General features: G+C 36.5%; 1 pseudogene across 1 annotated transcript; it reads left to right on the plus strand.

Annotated features, from left to right (window-relative positions):
- Window positions 1-25: 25 nt before the first annotated feature.
- Window positions 26-17,490, plus strand: LOC143869853 (DExH-box ATP-dependent RNA helicase DExH3-like; annotated as a pseudogene). The gene is made up of 19 exons (XR_013244915.1): window positions 26-516; window positions 2,347-2,501; window positions 2,727-2,814; window positions 2,908-3,144; window positions 3,889-3,984; window positions 5,252-5,440; window positions 5,519-5,678; window positions 5,759-5,889; window positions 8,971-9,141; window positions 9,249-9,520; window positions 10,703-10,874; window positions 11,075-11,258; window positions 11,426-11,495; window positions 11,763-11,771; window positions 13,495-13,554; window positions 15,284-15,436; window positions 15,533-15,642; window positions 15,690-15,780; window positions 16,138-17,490. The product of XR_013244915.1 is annotated as a DExH-box ATP-dependent RNA helicase DExH3-like (transcript).
- Window positions 17,491-17,781: the final 291 nt, after the last annotated feature.

Genomic DNA, 17,781 nt, shown 5'->3' on the forward strand with positions numbered 1-17,781 from the left:
CGTAAATACAGTAGTGCTGAAAACATTTGCCTTGAAAAATACCGGACTGTAGGGCTTAAACCCTATAATGGTTTCTATCTTCTGCGTTGGATAAAAACTCACTCCCTCGCTCTCATTTCAACTCTGCAAACTGTCAAAACCCTAGAATTTCGAATTTATTCAATCTTCGGCCATGCTCTCGAATTCCATCTACCGAAATCTAAACGATTTTTTTCAAACCGTGTAAACTAGGGTTTCATAAAGAGCCATGTCTGTAGAGATTTCAGAATGCAATCAGGGTTAGGGTTTTTTCTAAGGTTCAGCAAGTTGGCAGCAACACTGTCAATTCGCTGTTTTTCGACTCGCGATTATGCTTTGCCCAATCTCCTTCGTTTTTCAATCTGCAATGGAAGAGATTTCAGAAATAGGTTTGGGATTTGGTCTAGAGCTTTGGTTTCAGAAGGTCGGAATTATTGTGGATACGCAATAGAACAGTATTCAGATGATGAGTACGAATGCGAATTCGATAATCATCAGGTTCTTTTGTTTTCTTTTCTCATTCAATCCTTTTTCCTTTAATTGCACAATTTAGAAGGAAATGATATGATTATGATTGATATTTAGATGTATATGATTACACAATTTAGATGGAAATGATATGATTATGGTTTAATTTAGACGGATATCATCATAATTTAAGGGTATATCTGAATAGGTTTGTTTCAAGTTCATCTTTTTGTTTATGTGAAAAAAGTAGAAAATTTGTAAAATATTTTCCATTTCCATTTAAATTTATTTTCCAGAAAATTGCAGGAAAAATTTTTTTGACAAATTTTTTTTCTTGGGGAAATTTTTCTCTTTCTACGATTTAGAAGAAAATGATATGATTATGGTTAATTTTGACGGATATTATGTTTAGTGCCTAATCGGCCGTAACACAAATAAACAAACGGAAAATAGAAAAAGAGTGGGAGAGAGGTTGATTCGAGGCAACCGGTGACTCTCCTACAAAGATTCCTTTCTCCTCTCATTTCATTGAAATGAAGAACATAAACACAAGCACAAAGAGAAAGCCACATCATCAACCCATTTACCCCACTAAGCACTAACATGACACATGATTAAAACTAACACCCATAACCCTAACATAAATAACCATCTAATAACTACTTTGTAACTATACTACATACACCATAAGAGGTACGTATCATATTATTATAAGTTGAAGGTCCCTCTTAGCAAAAATTGAATTGGATTGGTTCAATTTATCTCTTTTCATGTGGAAAAGAAATTCGGAAAGTGTAGAAATATTTTCTTTTACAAGCGTTTCTAGAAAATTCTTGCAATCCAATGTGGAGTGGAATTGATGGATTTTTCGTGTATTTTCTATGGTAACAGTTGAACAGATGGACCATTGAAGTACTGATGTGAATCTGATTTGCTTCCTTGACTTGTGAAATTATCGATGGAAGTTTGATGATTTCTTCCCTTATATTTGTTTGAATTTTGCATTGGAAGGGCGTTAAGTAGTTTATTTTTATTTTTTATGGTATTGTCTTGACGATGAAAAATGGTTATATGCGTTTTAATTAACCTTTTGAGTTCTATTGACTAGAATTTTGAGGCATTTATATGGGTACATTTGAAGAAACAAATCATAGACTGATGAACATTTCATTTGACTAGTGGAAATTTGATGCCCCTCTTATCATTTGTTTTGAGTCTGCATTGGAAGGGCTTTGAATAGCGTTACAATCCATTTGATTGTTTAGGCCCTGTTCGTTTGAGACCGTGTCAACCGATTATGAGCCCCAAACCAATTATTTGACTCAAAATTACGTTTAATTTAAGTCCAATAATCTGATAGTGGCTCACAATCGGTTGTCAAACGAACAGGGCCTTAGGGTTTTGCTCCAATGAAGAAATGATTTTTTTTTTCTGAATTGAAGAAATATGGAATCTTTAGTTCTATCACTATTTTTGAGGTAACTCTTTCAGTCCTATTGGTGTTTTTTCAATGGGATTTTGTGGAATTTGCAGCATTTCTACTGTAAACTTCAAGATGTGCAGATCATTAAAATGTGGTCAATGTTGTTTTACTTGTTACTTATTGTATGTATTTCTTTACTGAAAATCCAAGTCAATATTTTGTTTAAATTTTCATTTGAAAGGCCTTATTTAGTGTTATAATTCATTCAGATGTTCTAGAAAAGTGCAGAAAATGTTATAATTCTTAAAAAGAAAATGAATTTGCATTTGAAGGACTTCGAGTTTCCCTTATTCTCAAGATCTTTCTTGTCATTTCCTTGTCCTTTTTTTTTATCAATTTAGAAATGAATTAGTTCTAAAGTGAGATTTTCATGGTAGGCATCTTCGTCAGTGGCCAACATTGATGAATGGAGATGGAAACTTAGCTTGCTTTTACGTAGTGAAGAAGACCAGGAGATAATTTCTAGAGATAAAAGAGATAGGCGTGACTATGAACAAATCTCCAACCTTGCCAAAAGGATGGGCCTTTACAGGTAGCGAAACATTACGTTCTTTATCTTATTTATGTTCTAGTTATCAATTGACGGTTGTTTCTGTTATTGATGTTTCCTTAATAATGTTCTTTTAAATTTCGTAAAAAAAGTTCTATCGTTTCAAAAAATAAAAAATAAAAAGTAATTATTGCGATTGAAATTTTTTCTCATGTTCTATATTGAACTTATACACCATTTCTGATACAATATTTATGACATATTTAGTGAACTGTATGGAAAAGTGGTTGTGGCAAGCAAGGTTCCTCTGCCTAATTACAGGCCTGATCTTGATGAGAAGCGTCCACAAAGAGAGGTAATATCCTTTCTCTATGAAAACCCATGCATTTTATTTTACATTTCATGCAGGGAATCAAATGTATCTCAAAATTTCATGTTGTTTTAACAGGTCGTGCTTCCACTTAGCTTGCAGAGGAGAGTTGAGGGTCTACTTCAAGAAAACCTTGACAGAATGCAATTAAGTTCTGACAAGGTCGGAGATAATCTTGTAGATATCCCAGTTGCCAATCAGATTGAAGATGTGAACGTGGATGAAAGCCAGGATTCTTTGCTTGATGAATCAGTCATGGAAAAGATTCTCCAGAGAAAGAGTTCCCGTATGCGTAATTTGCAGAGAGCTTGGCAGGTTAATCATCTATCAGCTTTCATTTTTTCTCTCTCTCTGCAAACATTAGCTATATGGTGTTAATTTATCATTTGTTATGATTTAAAAAAAATTATTATGTAATTAAACAATTCATTGCAGTACATTGGATAGTTGTAATGTTATATTATGTTCTGCTGTTGCTCTCTTTCAAATGAGATATTTTTCTCTCTTTCCCTCATAGGTACTATGTTTCATATTCCTATTTTCATTCTTATTTTACTTTATGTACATCATGTTTCCTATCCCGGTCCCATGTGACTCAGGTGTGACTTGTGTCCTGGTTTCAGACATGTGCACCAGGTGTCACACACAATGACCCGGGAACATCCATTTCGTTTTGTGATAATATTGAATGGTGTATTATCATACAAACACGAGTTTGTGATGGATCACTTTCACAGGGCTACTAGTGATCTGCCAACAGTTCTTAGTTGTGCTAGGTTGAGCTTTAAAATTTGAATTGAGTTATAGAACCCTGGTTTTATGGGCCTGTAATTTTGTATTTTTCACTACTCGGATGAAATTTATTATCATTTTAGCCCCTCTAGATTTTTGGGCTTCTAATAAATGTTTTTTTTTTTTTTCAGAATTTTGTGAAGTGTCACTTTTAAACTACGTTTTGTTGAATTTATGTTCCCATAGCATCTATTGACGTTTCAAGTTTATACTTAAATGATTGCTAATTCCCGCAGCATTACTAAATTGGTGAACTTCAATTAACAGGAATCACCTGAGGGCATGAAGATGCTGAATTTCAGGAAATCTCTCCCTGCTTACAAGGAGAAGGAGAGGTTGCTCTCTGCGATTGCACGGAATCAGGTGTTGCTTTGGTGCTGAGATCCTTCCCTATCAGGGTATTTTCAGCCGAGTATGTTGAACATCATTTATTGCAATAATGGAAAACTTGTTAAGGAAGCCGGATTAAGATTGTCTTATAAATTTTGATTTTATTGCATGCTCAATTTGGCATACAATACAGTATGTTGTAGAACACCAGCCTTTAAGTGCAGACAATAATGAAACCTAAATGCACCTTCCTAGTTTCATGAGCTTTTCTGTCTGATGGAAGTAAATGAGCTTCTGCAATCTCTTGCTATTGATTCGCAAAATTTTCCACTAGGCTTCCCTTGTATTATGCAATGTAATGAACATAGATGGCGTTGAATTCTCTTATATTTTTTGATTGCCATTCTGTCATATTTTTGGAGTGTCATTCTGCCGTATTCTTGGAAATACTTTATCTCAAATTTCACACAATTGCAGGAAACAACAATGATGGGGACCATCTTGGGTATTAAAGGGGTCCTTGTTTATTTTTGGAGTGTCAGGAAACAACAATGATGAGGACCATCTCGGGTATTAAAGGGGTTCTTATTTATTTTTGGAGTGTCATTCTGTCATTATCATTCAGGTGTTGTCACATTGATGTGGAGTGTCTACCATTGGAATGGGTCTTTAATTATAATGAATTTTTATGGATTTATGATATTTAAAATTAGAAAAATGTATATTGAATAAAAACTAATCATATATGTTTTTAGCTATTTATTTTTGTTAAAAAATCTTTAAAAATGCCGGGGTTTTCAAAGGGCATGCAAAGAGTTGTGATTATCTTTTTACCAAAGTGATAACCCTCACAATCTCATGGGTGAAAATTGTGCCTTGCTTTAGATCTGTGTCCGCTTTCGATCTTTGGCATGGGTGGGCGACAAGCCTTGGGTGTACGAATCTGTGCATGCAAAATTGTAAGATCAGTATTAATTTGGATCCTCATCTTACATAATAAGGGTTAATGTACTATGCCACTCTATCTTATGTGTTCACCACTTGGTTAAATTTGCTTGTCAGTTGTTGCATGGGTGTTCTGCTGGAGCTGATATTATATGCCAGCCATTGATATCTTTTATGAACTGGATATGGTCATGGAATTCCTGTAAATGAATCTCATCAAACACAGCTTTGTTGTTGTTCTAACATTTAGTGTTTGCAAATTATTAGGTTACACAAATATCGGTTAGTTACTTTCTTTTGGTTATACATTTTTTATGTCACGGGCTTGATTTGCTTTCACCATTTATAATGGCAGGTTGTAGTGATTTCTGGTGAGACAGGTTGCGGCAAAACTACTCAACTTCCTCAGTATATATTGGAATCAGAGATAGAATCTGGCCGTGGAGCATTCTGTAGTATCATCAGTACACAACCCCGAAGAATATCTGCTATGGCAGTTTCAGAAAGAGTTTCTAGAGAAAGAGGAGAGCATCTGGGTGAATCAGTAAGCTTTATTACACTCAGTGCTCATTTTTTTTCGCAATGCAATCTGCCTATTTATAATGTAAGCTTTTTTTGGTAGGTTGGTTACAAAGTTCGATTAGAGGGGATGAAAGGTAAAAACACACATCTGCTGTTTTGTACCAGCGGTATTTTGCTTAGAAGGTTGCTGGGGGACCGTAATCTCAATGGTATAACACATGTCTTTGTTGATGAAATTCATGAACGAGGCATGAATGAAGGTGTGATTCTTGACGAACTCGATCAAATCTCAGTTCTCTGCTATGTAGTTTTTACTGATGACAGTAATTGTATACTCCAGATTTCTTATTAATTGTGTTGAAGGATCTTCTCCCACGTCGTCGGGATCTGAGATTGATTTTAATGAGCGCCACTCTTAATGCTGAGTTATTTTCAAACTTCTTTGGCGGAGCACCAACAATTCATATTCCAGTAAGATTATGCCTAACACTATTGGAATATTATGAAACTCCCCTTCAAGAAAAAGTCCTCTACTTTTGTTTTCTGCATGATGCATCAGTGATGGCAATAGCAATGGTGGTCTTTGTTTTTGACTTACAGATTTCTAATAGATATTATTTTCTGAGCTTAACTCATGGTAAAGGATATCATATGTTCTCATGATGCTATTTTGACTTGCAATTACATTTTTGACATGCATTTATTTGCTCAATTTTTCCGTCTAGTAGGTCTATTTGGAGATCCTGATTAGTGGGTTGCTTGTCTTTGTTCCTTGTACTAATGAAAAATGGAAATTGATTTGTAATGTTGAATGAGGCTAATGATGGCAGTTGCCAAAAAAAGCTGCAAGTCTAAGCTGTTGAAGTTAGCAGGTAGGAAATCGAGATTCCACGTTGTTGGTAAAATTGCTGTTCTGATGTTATTTCCATACATTGGCCTCTATTTTGCTTAGTTAAATTTATCTTGATTCTTGAGTTGTTTCTTGGTGAGTTGTTAAGCCATTATAGATGGTTGTCTTGCTTATGTGATGGATTCTAAGGATGTATTTGTGCTTATCCTAGCATTTTTCGAAGTTTCATTCTAAAATTCTATCATTTGCATATGTTCCCATTTATATCCGAGATTTTACAGGATTATCACCTAAATTTCCAATTGAAACCGAATAATTTCCGTTTATGTAGCGTAGGAAACTGAAATTTAAAACCTTCTTTTATTCCACCCTTCCAAATAGCGCCCTCCACCTCATATTTCCAAAACCATGTCTCTAGAAGAGCTTTGTTCCTAGTCCCTGATCTTCAATCTTCTATTTCACCCTTCCTATTCGATTTACTTTCTCCCATTCCTTTAGGTGATGAAATTTTTTACCATCCTTACCACCTCCTTGAAGGAAATCTCTTTGCATCTGTTTCAATTTGTTTTCCATCATTCCATGAACTTAAAAAAGGACATACAATACACCGATGGGTTAGAGAGGCATTAATGAGAGAAATCCTTTCGCCCAATGATAGGTAGTTTCTCTTACAAATAACTACCTTTCTTCCCACTCTTTCAGTTATTAACCTCCACAAATATGGATGGAGATCTCAATCCCAACGAAAACCTAAATAATCGTTAAAAATTTCCACCTCACTACAACTAAACTCCTTCATCTTTACTACATTACCTCAATGTAGACCTCTTACCCGAAGCCATCATCAACTCAAATCAACTTAGGATGCATGGTAGATTCTTGGTCGCATTTGCCTCCACAAAAAAACCAATGTCATTGATAGCCTTCAAGTGTGAGTTGGGAGGGATAGAATTTTCCACGACAAATTAGTGTTTTGAGATTTAAACCCAGACGATAACTCGACCAAGTGAAAAAAGAGTCGACTCACGTGAGTCAATGATTGATGCGAACAAATTTTCATTAACCAAGGCAAATCAAAGTAGTTTTTTATTGACTTGGTATGGCGAAACTTAAACTTGGATGAGAACTCGGGCAAGTTATAATCTAGTCAAGGCAGGTGAGTCGATGGTTGACTTGGGGAGTTTAAACAATTCCATAAGCCTTCAATCAACCTCCATGCTTCCCCAACCCTAGCATTTTTCTAAAAGCTTCCCCTGCCATTGTGAAAAGTAGAGACAGTAGATCTCTTTGTTTAAGTCCTCTTGAAGTAATGAAGTCTTAAGACACCGATAGGACTCCTATTAACAAAATGGAAAAATGAGTTTTAGAGATACATCTATGAGTTCATATCATACATTTTGTCCCAAAATCCATTCTATCCCTCACGTAGTCAAGGAAAAGATCTATCCACGTGGTTGTAACTGTCATCCATATCAATTTTACAATCACTGTTAGTTTACCTTGTTTGTTTTAGATTGATGGCATTCATTAGCAAGAAGAATTCCATCAAGTATTTATATCTGTTCAAAAAGCACCTTTAACTTGAGATAGAATCTTCACCAATACCTTTAATCTATCAAAAAGAATCTTCCCAGGCAATTCTGTGGAGACCAAAACCCCAGCTAATGGGTCCAAAACCCTTAACCTTTATAGCATCAACCTTTTTGGGAATCAGACAGGTAGAAGTAGAGTTGGCCTATCTATCAAAGCAACCCTCCCATAGAATTCCTTCACTATCTTCATAAGGTCGTCTTTGATGGAACTCCAATTCTCTTGGTGGAATTTCATGGAGGAACCGTTTGGATCTGACTCTTTATCATTTTTCATCTTGAAAATACTCTCTTAAAATGATATGCAAATGTGACCTTACGATGCTCATTCTTCTCCAATATGATTTAAGCTTTGAAAATTCTTTTGATGCAAGTTTTCCTCCTATTGGCCATTCCATGGAGAAACATGGCGTTCTTATTCTCTTCTTTAAGCCACTTTAGTCTAGACTTTACCTCAAACTTATTTTCTCCAACTTCATGATGTTTTTTTTCTGGTAACTTCATGATGTCGTCAAAGTTTTTAAGACCTCCTTTCGTTTTCCTCACTATCAAGGTGTGTGACCTCTAACACTGAATCATCTTCAATAACTTGATATAAATTGACTTAATATATTAAGAAGATAAGATGTTTATACTTCTGTCATACTTGTTGAAATATTTAAGTTTACCCGGTTTTCGTTTAGTTAAGTAGCTGCAAGATTTTTTATATTGTTTTTACTGTATCACTGTGCTCAGCATTAATCAAATTTGCACCAGTGCTTGCGTTTGGGCTTCCATGAACTGTCAATAATACATTACAAATAATTGTTAACCGGAAATTTTTAAGTTTAATCGATTTTCATATAATGTGTCTGCAATATATTTTATATTGTTTTTACTGTAAGACTGTGATATACATTAATCAAATTTGCACCAGCACTTGCGTTTGTGCTTCCATGAGCTGTCAATAATACATTACTTATAATTGTTAGCTGGAAGCATGATTTTAAGATGCCATGATGATTACATGAAACTTATCTTTCAAGATGATTACATGAAACTGAGCAAGTTAGGATTCCTTTCTGTTACTCATTCAGTATTCATTTCAATGTTTGTATCTAATCTTCACCCCAGGGCTTTACATACCCTGTAAGGGCGCACTTTTTAGAAGATATATTGGAGACAACGGGATATAAGTTGACTTCATTTAATCAAATTGATGATTATGGTCAAGAGAAGTTGTGGAAAACACAGAGGCAGCTATTGCCAAGGAAGAGAAAAAATCAGATCACTGCACTTGTTGAGGTATATCATTATCTCGGGAAGCATTTGATTGAAAATGTATATATTACAAGATTCCTGCCTTGAACTGTTGTGAGAATACGATTATATTTCCTGCTATTTTTGTGCAGGATGCACTTAGCAAATCAAGCTTCGAAAACTATAGTTCTAGGGCACGTGATTCTCTGGCTTCTTGGACACCGGATTGCATAGGATTTAATCTCATTGAGGCTGTTTTGTGTCATATATGTCGGAAAGAATGAGCAGGTGCTGTTTAGTATTCATGACAGGGTGGGATGATATTAGTTGTTTGAAAGATCAACTTAAGGCACATCCGCTCTTAGGAGATCCAAACCGGGTTCTGTTGCTTACATGCCATGGTTCAATGGCTACATCTGAACATGTGTGTTTTATCTTTTGAACATTGTAAAGTTGCTTATGAACTGATTAGTTGCATATCCATGTACTATTTTGTAACTTCTTGCCTATGAATTGCAATTTTTACCATTTTCACGATTTATCACAAGTTTTTCTGCTAAACTATGGAGCAGCTATCTGGAAAGGGATACAATGATACAATACATGGTTAGAGAACTCATTTTCAATTTCCATTGGACCATAACGTTTTGTATCTTTAAGTCAGATTTAGATGGTCATCTCTTGGTGGAAAGGAACTCAAGCAACATTATATCAAAGGGCATCGATGACGTCTGTGGGGCCATAGCCTCTAGTGGATTTTATTTTGGATGTTCTGAATTTTTGTGAAAGGATAAAGCTGTCCTTGAAGCACATAAGGAGATCAGAAAATAACTAAATGGACTTTTTAGCAAGTGAGGGTGTGGAAAGTTTGCTAGTGTTAGGAAATAGTGTTAAGAAACTACTATTCAATTTAACTGTCACTGTAGTGGACTGTTAGTTTTGTTTGTACTTGAATAGTCAACCTGTCGCTCTCTAGCTTCTCTTTCTCTTCTTTATTTACTCACGCTTATTGATACTCATTACTAATATTCATGTATTGTCAAACAAAAAATTTATCTTAAACTTTAATGATCTTATCAAGATAGTGTGGGTCATTTCCTTCCTTTCATCCAAGTAACCATTTGTTTTTTTGTTAATTATGTTATGATTTGATTAGTATGAAGCTGAGCTATCCATGGACACAGGGCACCTTTTTTTTTATATCTGAGTAGTGAGTAGAGAATTGGACTTGATTCAAGGATATCAGAAATCGCTTTCAAGTATTAGTTGACCAGCACATTGTAAAGCACATAAACTTGACAATAGAGATGAGTTGTCTGTTGATGCATGCTGAAAATGCTTAGATGGGATTACGTTACGGATGTCTACCATCTGTTGTAGAATTAATTTTAGTCATTTACGATTCGGTAGATTGCACTTATCATGTAAGTCACAATCGCTTTTGGTGTTCTCTCTTTTCAACATGTTTATCTCCATTATTCAAAAACCTAAAAAAAATCTTACTTGCATTCGAACTGCTCAATTACCTGTTTATTTTGCATAAATGAAGGAGATGTAGGTTTATATAATTACCTACCAACTGATATGTTGGTGATTATGTTTGCAGAAACTCATATTTGAGAAGGCTCCACCAAATGTACGTAAAATAGTTCTTGCTACAAACATGGCAGAGGCAAGTATTACCATCAATGATATTGTTTTTGTGGTTGATTGTGGAAAAGCAAAAGAGACCACATATGATGCCCTAAACAATACACCTTGCTTCTTCTGCTCGCCAAGTAAGATATCTCATACCATAGCTTGTCAACTTTCCTTGCAATTACGGAAGTACCATTTTTTTTTGTTTTTTCATCTTTCATGGATTGCTAAGCAGAGAACTTGTCCACCATTTACTTTGAGGTGCTGTTGAGTATCAGGAGTTGCATGTTACTCTTCTAGATGAAATTGCTTGATTCTGTTTCTTTTACGTTTTTGCAAGGTGTGCTGGAAACAAATGTGACAAATGGACCTATCGTAAACTGTAAAACCAAATCATATTTGTTTATAAGTTCTTATATTAAACAAACTGAATCTATCAAATCATTTTGTTTTGAATTCTCCACCAAGCCAAGATGTGCGGCATTCCAAAAAAAAAAATCAAGCCAGGATGAGCAGATAAGCTTGTAACTGCAATCATATGTTTCATTCTTATATGATCTATTTACCCTAAAGTCATGTCATGAGCAGGTTTACCTGATCATGTTGATGACTCCTCGTCTGGCCGGCATCAAGGATGGGCTTAGAGACAAGGTAGTCTCTGTTTTTTTTACCTTCGTGTTGCTAATTTCAGTGAGGCTGAAGCTAGAGCCCTCCTTGAAGGTCTAAATGCTTCTGGAGATTATTCGGGAAGACATATTAGGGTAGAAGGAGACTGCTAATATTTTCTTGTGGGCTTCCTCCAAGTGCCTCGATCATTGGAGAGTAGCTAACTACATAACTCATATTAGATACATCAGTTGAGGGTTGACATTTCTTTTGCCCATATCATTCGTCTAGTCAATGTCATAGTCGATAATCTCACTAAATTCAGGTCATACAGGGAGAGATTCGCAGTATCTAATACCTTTTTTATTGTCTTGTGTTCATTTTATTTCTGCTGTTTTTATTCTTTTTCTATGGATATGCAGCCACACAAGGTTAGATAAAATTAAAAATGAAGACATCCATAAAATGGTGGGGGTGGCACCAATTGAGGAGAAGATGAGAGAGCATCGCTTAAGATGGTTTGGGCATATCCAACGTAGGCCTTTGGATGCTCCAGTGAGAAGAAGTGACTCGTGCCAAGTTGATGGAGTAAAAAGAGGAATGGGCAGACTGAAAACAACTTGCGTAGAAACAGCGAGGAAAGACTTGATAGCTAGGAACATAACAAAAAACATGACCTTGGATACGACAGAATGGAAGAAACTGATCCATGTAGACGAACCCAACTAGTGTCAGGACTAGACATGGTCAATTTGAGCCGGGTAGATTCTTTCACCTTCTTCATGAAAATTTTCCAAGGGATTCATTAGCCGACCTCAACTAGTTTGGGAAAAAGGCTTAGTTGAGTTGAGTTGAGTTGAGTTGAGTTTCTCCTTGTAATAGGGGGCTTCCTCAGCACTTATCCTGTTTGGTTTTTCTTTAATGAAGATGCTTTCATCAGAAAAGAAAAAAAGTTTCCATTACTGCATGTTTTGTTGTTGTAGGCAAGAAGTTATCAATCTTATTGCATTTTGCTCATCTAAGGGACTGTCAGTTGAGATTGTCCATATGTTTCATTGGTGTTCTACTGTTCTTATTCCAACTTCTTACATACCACATGACTACTTCTGATAAACTATAAAGCAATCAGAAGCTAGCAAGCTCATCCCTTCTCATAAGGTACAACAGCAAAATCTTTCTAACCAAGAGCTGCAAAAATGTACTTATTGCAAAAGTATCCACACTCCCCCGTATGGATATTTTTTGTAGGATGCTATATTTATGTATGCTATGTTGCTTTCTGTTGTAGTTGAAATTCCCGTTGGATTTTTCGTTAGTCGTATACTTGGATCCTCTTGTGTCTTCTTTATGGGTACACATGTACTGAGCGATGTATATGACATTCTCAAAAAGTATATACCTTAAAAGTATAAAACTAATCCTACCCCTGCACGCTGACTTGTTTGATCAATTGTGTACTGTGTACTTTCTAACTATCACTAGCACAAATCTCTAGATAATCAAGTGGATTCCATGATGAACAGTGTAGTTTTTATTCAAAGAGAATGAAGGAACCTTCTTTCCACTCTGTTAGCTTTTAGTCACTCAGGGCGTTATCGAGTACAGTGTCTTTCATGCCACATGTTTGACCTGCTTAGCATTGCAGCATCTTGGTTTCTGAGTTTTATGTTGCACCATTCAACTGTTAAATCTTATTTTCATTCCATACTTCTTTTGTATACAAGGTAAACTCTGTTTTTATCTGAATGGTATGAACTCTTTTTTGCATATGAGATTACTAAATCAAGCTATGTTACTGTTTGCATCAGTTTGGCACCCACTTTGAGGTATCCATGTAACATAGCTTCGGCATCTTTAAATGGAGAGATTGTTACGGCATACTTCATGAAAAATAGCTAAAAGAAAATCTTTTGCATCCATGAATCTATATATAAGTCTTGAACTAGTGTGTAACCACATTTATATTCTAACTTGCATATCTCAACATATTGTTTATGTGAACGATCATCTTATTTCCCGCTGTCTTTGACTTGCTTCTGTAGAGAAGGGGTAGTGCTGGCCGTGTTCAGCCAGGAGAGTGCTATCATTCTGTTATTGATGTTGGTGACATAACATTCTTAGTTTACCTAATTCATGTATAACCTTAATGTGCAGCACAGAGAGAAGTCTATGTCTTTCAAGACAATGGATGATGGCCAGGTTATGCTATATGCGGTAAGTGTGGGATATAGTAGTTAGAAATGTTATTAATGGGAAGGTAGTACATGTTCTATGTGGTTGCGGTCCCAAAAGAATGTGGGGGAAGAAATTGCTATGCAAATTCGTGAAATGGAATATGTTTGAAAAGAGAAAGATGGGTTGACATTGAAAAAGAAAATGGTAGTGTTTGGAGTCGAAATTTTTTTCAGTTCTTTGGAAAAAAATGTATAGGTTTTTAGCCTTTCTTTCCTTCTAAACCGCAATAAATAAAAACAAAAAACTGTGTTAAGAGTTGATTGAAATATTGAGATAATAGCTCTTGATGGAACAAGTGTGTTTCTTCTGTATTAATGTGGCGTTGGGTAGGTCCGTCTCAAAAAGAAATTATGGCATTGGGTAGGAATCCCGTAATTAAATAAATGGGAAGAATTGTTGGGTTGGGGCCTAGGGTGGAATTCTTTTCACATTTGATTTAATGATGAATATTGTCTAACTAAATTGCACCCAAAATCCAACCAAGTTGCACACCCAAACTAGCCCTAAATGATCGGTCCTCATTTTGAAATTGCCATGTGTATGTTACTGTGCAGTACTTATGTTTCTGCAGTTTAGACTCCATACCCATCCTTATACACGAAAGAACAAATACGGGTACATATCTGGATATATGTGTATTCATAATGCCATTCACAATCTCATAAATGACTTACTATTTATGTTTACCCTTGCGAATATGGATACATATGCACAATCACACATGCACACGTTATACATGCACACACACACAGGGAAATAATATCTTGACTCTTGTTTAGATAATGGTACTCAGGACTTTGTTAATCACTTTTTATTGGCTGCTGATAGTTTTTTGGAAATTGTGACACTTTTAACTGCTAACTAGAAAAATGTACAATGATGAAAGGAGTGCTATTATTAAAACACGTGCACATATCTTTTCCCGTGTATTTACACATTGTGTGTGTGTGTGTGTGTGAATATAGGAGTGCCATTACTCTTCTATGACTTGCATTAAGGCTTTTTTTTATAGTTTCTATGATGCTCTCAATAACCAGTCAGAAAAGTGGTTAATAAAGGGCGGTGTGCCATTATACATAGGGAATTGCTAGCATCCATCGCAAAAGGCATTTCGCGGCTGGTCTGTCACATGTCAGACCACCCACCTCGTGAATGGAGACAGAGAGCAAAATGCCTTTTGCTATGGACCCTAGCAAATCCCTTATATATATAATAATAATATGAATATAATCTATTATAATAGAGGAATGATAGATACAAGGGAGCCCTTGCATAAAGAGCCACAAAAGGGCTCTTCATTGGATCCAAGTCATCAAATGTAACTGATTTTACTTTTTCAACCAATTTTAAAATGTAACTGAAAATGACGTGGATCCAATGAATAGCCCTTTTGCGGCTCTTTATGCAAGGGCTCCCTTGTATCTATCATTGCTTATTATAATATTATATAAAAAAGATATTGTTGTATGTTTGGGTGGTGGATATAGATATGGATGCATGAAATGGATGTTTATATGCTTACATAGTACATGGATGCATTTGTCATAATGCATAGTTACATTTTTTTTCTGAGGAGAAATAGTGCACGTCTACATTCATCAAAATAGTATGCCTGCTTTTTGTTTAAATGCTTCACGTCCTAAAACTATGGATATTCATATAGTTCTCAATTCAATTTAACCCACACATGGTATTGGACCTCTTTCAGAATTCTGTGAATGCTCGTTACCAGACCATTCCCTACCCTTGGCTGGTCTTCAGTGAGAAAGTCAAAGTCAATACCGTTTTCATACGCGATTCTACAGGTGTATCTGATTCAATACTTATCCTTTTTGGCGGTGCTCTTGCTCGTGGAGTGATGGTAATTTCGTACGAGACCTTTTTTTAATCTTTCTCTGCTAACTTAAACTATTCCAAACTCCAGCGGCAACTAAAATGGCTTTTATATATATTTCAGGCAGGGCATTTGAAGATGTTGGATGGCTATATTGATTTCTTCATGGATCCGACTTTGGCAGAGTGCTGTTGGAACATTAAGCAGAACTCGACAGACTTCTCCAAGAGAAGGTAAGCCACACTATATAGGGTAAAGACCTCACATGTTTTGGGCCAAGCTCTCTTGGCTGTGAGCATCAGAATGTGAAGCTCACGAGTTCCTGCTGTTGGAACATTAAGCAGGAACTCGACAGACTTCTCCAAAAGAAGGTAAGCTACACTATATAGGGTAAAGACCTCACATGTTTTGGGCCAAGCTCTCATGGCTGTGAGCATCAGAATGTGAAGATCACGGGTCCAATCCCAGCTTTCCACCATATGGTTGAAGTCATGTGAACTTCATGCTAGGTTTGAAAACTCAAAACTCAACCCAGAGTCGAAGACTCTTGGTTGAGCAGTCGACAAATTTTTGAGTTTGAGCGAGCCTATTTGTAATTTTGATTTTTTATTACTTGAATGAGTTCTTTCATTTGCACATAAAAGCTGCAATTCAATTTGAGTCTTGATTTAGTGGAAGTATTTTGAAAACTCAAATCGAGTTTCTAAACTTAATGTGTGTGCTTGCAGCTTCAAGATCCAACACTAGACATTCACAAGCAAGGCAAATACCTTATGCTTGCTGTGCAGGAGCTGGTAACAGGAGACCAATGTGAAGGAAGGTTTGTATTCGGCCGGGAAAGCAAGAAGGCTAGGGTTACTACTGATGAAAACGACAATAAAATGAAGGATGGCACAAACCCTAAAAGCTTGCTTCAGACCCTGCTAATGAGAGCAGGACACAGCCCTCCAAAGTACAAGACTAAACACCTCAAGACCTATGAATTCAGGGCACTGGTGGAGTTCAAAGGGATGCAATTCGTGGGAAACCAAAGAAGAACAAACAACTTGCTGAGAGGGATGCTGCTATAGAGGCATTGGGCTGGTTGACTCACACCTCTGACAATAACAAGGGTGAAGATGACGATTCCCCACCCGACGTCACTGATAACATGCTGAAGCTTCTGGGGCGGCGCAGGCGGTCTAAGCGCCGCCCAGGTTGATGACTTTTTTTTTAATGACATAGGGTATCCCCACCCCAATTTTTATGGCGGGACTATTCCCTACAGATGCGCACAATCACCCGTAAACCACACGCATCAGGTAAACCCAGGGGATTCGTACTCGCGTCAATGGGGAGCATACCCATGACTTCAAGCCAAAGAGCCACACCCGTACGGGTTAAGCTTGATGACAGTTATTAGTGTCTGATGTGTCAATTGGATGCCAACTTGGTTACAGGCCGATGAGTTATAACTATACCGTATATGTGGGTGGCCTACATTCAAGCAGAGATGTGCGAATTTGCAGTAATTTCTGCCATTCTTTCGGAGTAAAAGTCGTGATATGGCAGATTTGCCGAGTGAGATCTGCAAGTTTCGGCTTCTTATTAAAGGTGGCAATAAATATCAGAGAGAATGCCAACTTACCAGTGGAGATTTCGCCCCTTACAACGAACGGCGGGTAAGGTATGAATTAGCGTAAATCTTTGGTTATATGTATAAATTTATTAATTTAAGCGTAGTAACCATTTCTTGGAATACACAATGTTCAAACAAAGAAAAATCCCAGAGTATAGATGTTGTTCTACTTATTGAAATCATAACAAAAAGCTTTGGATGATAGAAGGGATGCAGGATTGACTGATTGTGGGCATCTGTGAGATGTGGTTGGTCTAGATTATATGCAGTGATCAGGCACACCAGACCCATGGAATGGTTCAATATTCCAAAGAAAATAGTGGCTGTTATCTCGTGCAAAATTCAGCTGTGAAATAGCTTTCTGCAAAATTGCCTAGCAAATCCCTATATATTTAGTATTTGAATGTGTAATTTCTTTTCAAATGTTGAGAGAGAAAAAAAAACCAAGTTGAAATGCCTCTTGCGATGGTCCCTGGCAAATCCCTTATTATATTGTGTTTTATTATGCAACTCCGATTGCTTCCTTGGGGATTCTCATATCGATCTAACTTCTAATCATGATATAGACAATTTAGGGATGCACTAAAAACATCCATGTCTTATTAAGATTAGTGCTTTATCTCTGGTCGGGTTGGATCGAGTTGAGACCAACCCTAACCCAACCCGAGATAGAATTCCCTCAACTCTAATCCCAACCCAACCCAACCCGAGCCTTGGGTTGAGGATGGTCAACCCTAACCCAACCCGTCTCTAA

This window comes from Tasmannia lanceolata, unplaced genomic scaffold (genome assembly GCF_043159265.1).
Source record: "Tasmannia lanceolata isolate RefF3 unplaced genomic scaffold, GAP_Taslan_0.1 ptg000003l, whole genome shotgun sequence".
Lineage (NCBI taxonomy): Eukaryota > Viridiplantae > Streptophyta > Magnoliopsida > Canellales > Winteraceae > Tasmannia > Tasmannia lanceolata.